General features: G+C 34.6%; 1 non-coding gene across 1 annotated transcript; it reads right to left on the minus strand.

The window, feature by feature from the left end:
* Nucleotides 1-3336: 3336 nt before the first annotated feature.
* On the minus strand, nucleotides 3337-3407 carry TRNAG-CCC (transfer RNA glycine (anticodon CCC)). The gene has a single exon. It is a non-coding gene; the product is annotated as a tRNA-Gly (tRNA).
* Between the last annotated feature and the right edge of the window lie 511 nt (nucleotides 3408-3918).

The following is a 3918-nucleotide window of genomic DNA, read 5'->3' on the forward strand; positions in this document are numbered from 1 at the left end:
TCCATTGGGCCATTTTTTAACTAATTTGGCTTTATATGAAAGTGTTTTTTTTTTTTTTTTTATTTTATCATGTAACTATTGGTGTCTGTGTGGTCTCTATATTTTAATGTGACCTTTTAGCAAATAGGTTTTTTTTGAATAAGGTGTTTTGAAAAATGTTGTAGTTTGCTTTTTGGGGGTTTGTTTTTATCTCCTTTACAATCACCCAGGACCTACAATTTAAAAAGTCAATTATGCTTGTTTTTAAGCAGTTAAAATAGTTGAAAATGATATGAAAATAATGAAAATGCATATGTATTTATATGCATTTAAATGTATTTTGACATACACACACAAGTGAAATGACTAATTGTTCCTTGATACATGTATTAACCATCTTTGGCAACAATCCTTTTATCAAATATTTGTTTTTTATAAAGCCAAAGTAGAATGAAATTTGTGGGAGAATTTACAAATACAACATTTTCTCAACCTATCACTCCTTTTGAATATGTTTAGGTTATGTATCAAAGGCAATCCTTTTTGTCACTCTATGTCGATTTTGTATGCATATTTGCAACAACACCAAAGGAACATTTCTGTTAGATTCAGAAGAGAATGGGAGAACACTCTCTCTGTAACTTTTAATGATGACCAATGGGATGACATCTGTTTACTGGCCCATAAATGCCTAATTTGTACAAAACTCCAGGAAATTTCTCATAAAATTCTCATTCAATGGTATGTTACTACGATTAAAATGCACAAATGATACCCAAATATTTCAGAAATTTGTTGGAGATGTCAGAGAGCACCAGGCACCATGTCACATATATAGTGGCACTGCCCAATAATAAACCAATATTGAAAACAAGCAATCCATATTTGTAGACAAAGTATGGGCTATGACCTATCCTTCTCACCTCAAGGGTGCTTAATTCATGTACAAGATATGCCCCTAAACAATACAAAAACTCATTAAAATACATTTACTAAATGCTGATGGATGGTTGATTGCTCTTTATCCACATGTGGAAATCCACATAGAGCCCCACAGTTTGGCAGTGGTTAAAGAAAGTAAGTGACATTTATAGGACTATTGCCCAAGATAGATGTAACAAACTCATATATACATGGTCCAACTTGGTGTTTTTCCAACACATGGGTTTATATAAGGCCCTCTCTAAAGAATATTAGAAATAAATAGACACATTAAGATAAGATGTTAAACAAAGACCTTGTATGATGTACAGTGGTAAATAGAACTTGCTACACCCTTTATCGCTAGAAGTTTTACTACATATAATAAATATGTATAAAGACTATACACGCCTCAAGAATTATAATATATAATTGATTGACCTAATAAATACTTGATTTTCTATGCAGATGAATAATTATTCTTCAGCAATCCTATCCCGCCAACCCTCCACCTTTTCCCCCTCTTGTTTAAAAAGTACTCCTTGTTTTCTATCACCTTTTATTTGGATTATTGTTTTTGTTTTTTCTATTCAGACCTGTACTATTCTATTGTACGTTTTTTTTGTGATATGTATATTTTTGAATAATCTTGCCTAAATAAAACTTGAAGTGTTTCGAAAAATAAAAACAACATTTAAACTAGAAAAACAATCTAAATGTGTTATTTTACCTTCCCCTGCAGATCCCCAGACAGTCTCAGGCATTTGAGAGTCCACAAAAACTTTTATTTAAACCTGTTTGTGGGTGGCAAGGGCATGTTGGATGTTTGATAAGCATTTTTGGAGATTCTGGACTTGTTTCCATTTGTAAAGAATTTGGTCACTTTGATCTACCTCCATTAGCAATGATGTAGGAATTGCCCACATTAACAAAGTTTACTGTTGAAGTAGAGGATGCTTTCTCTATTTAAAGACCCAACTGATAGGTGTTTGATAACCCTTTTTAAAACTTAGTTCTTGCTGGTGGCCATTTGGTCTATTCTAGCTGTGACTTTGCTTTGTTAAACCATGGCAGAATAGTTAAAATATTTAACAGAGACTGTATCACTGTGGTTATGGATCCTGGGGTGATAGTGTGTTTAGAACAAATAACTGAATCTTTACATTTCAGCTATCAAGACCACAGAGTAAAGCCTCCTTGACCAGCCCTAAATAATAGCAAATCTAAAGGAACATTTGGAATGGGATTTTGTAGGTGTCTATATGAAAAGCCTTCACTGCTTTAGAGTATTAGGATATTTACCTATATATAGATTACTATACCCACTTACTGCAGGTCCTCCCATTGTGAGGCTACCTGGAAACATTCTCTCCAATATTGGAAATATCCTCTGTAAGTATCCACTTACAAGGGTTGGAGACAACTCCTTTTCTCACCCCCCTATTACTTGAAAAATGATATTTATATGTATTTCTGCTAAATCGTCTATGAGCTATATATGGATAATATTAGGGAGTACTGTTATCTCTAAATAAGGTACAGTTACAGTTAATTATAAGCCCTTATGGCTTATAAATTCCAATATTACCTACATTAAGCCTATCAACATAGCAAACTATATACTTTAAAGGCTTGTCAAAAATGTTAAATCGCATAATATGTATCTGTGTAGTATGTAAGACGATTGTTGATATTATCATCACTTGGACTTGTATATTGTATTATTTGTGTATGATTTACTATAGATGAGACACACTATAATGACCAATTCACATACTAATTGAAATGTATTTACTGTAAACCTAGATAAACTACATGCTACCCTGTTTGCCCGATGATAAGGCAATGTCTTAAATTTTTTGAAATGCCAAAATATGCCCTAGGTCTTATTTTCAGGGGGATGTCTTATTTTTCCATGAAGAAGACTACAGTACACATTTATTGTTGAAAAAAAAGGAAATTTATTACCTGTATATGGTACAGTAATAACGGTAGTTGTCATCACAAACCAGCATTGCCAGACAAACTGTGCATCCAATTTCTTGTTACTACGGTGTCATTGTTTCCATGTACAACAATCTACGGTATGGTACGGTACATTCACACATTTATTCAATGACAATCAAGTCATCATCTTCTGGAACATCATCATAACAATCCCCACTCTGAATTTCCAGGTCAATTACTTCTGACTCCATTTCTTTGATATAAGCTCAAGCTATGATGGCCTAGGAGTCCCAACAAACAGGCTGATTGAAATTAAAGCTTACAGAAACTAAGACACTTTCTGAAGAAATTTGCCCAAACAAGTTAGTAAGCATTAATTTCTGGCAATGCTGTTCCTTCCTGGCATAGATGATTTTTCCAAAGCATATGGTTTTCAGTCAATTTGTTCCAATTTGCTTTAATTGGCAAGAGCCGATTAAATAGCCACTCTGCGCCAGCCGGGACTCGAACCCGGGTCGCAAAAATGGGAATCTTGCATGATACCCCTACACTACTGGCGCCTTGCTCGACTAGTCTTATTGGCTCAAGGCTCACTAACTCATTTCCAGGGTAAACTTCAAGATAACAGGATCAAATGCTCCTACTGTAGAAGTTTTTCAAAACATGATCTGTAGTATTATTGATCTTTCATCTCAGCTGCTTTCTGCAGGACAAAGGATTTTGGGTTAAAACCCATCCTTTATTCATTTTTGTTGGTTCGTCTGTTGAGAATTTAAGCCTACGTCCTCCCACAGATTCCTTAATGTAAGAAGCCCAAACTTTGAGCTAAAAGGAATTCAACACTGTAAGGAATCAAGGGGGCTTTGAGGCATTAGGAGTCTAGCGCACTTTTGACTATCGTTTTAGGTGATTTTCGAATGCTGCCAACCTAACAAGTTATGTGTAGAAAAGATGACCTGCAAATTCTGAGAATGAAAAGTGAGTCACAGAAATGGCATTATTTGCAAGACAACGGTTTAGAACTTTTTTCTGATTGGATTCTCCCGCTCAAACACATGGCTGTATAAGTCA

Source organism: Pyxicephalus adspersus, unplaced genomic scaffold, assembly GCF_032062135.1.
Source record: "Pyxicephalus adspersus unplaced genomic scaffold, UCB_Pads_2.0 Sca1632, whole genome shotgun sequence".
Taxonomy (NCBI): domain Eukaryota; kingdom Metazoa; phylum Chordata; class Amphibia; order Anura; family Pyxicephalidae; genus Pyxicephalus; species Pyxicephalus adspersus.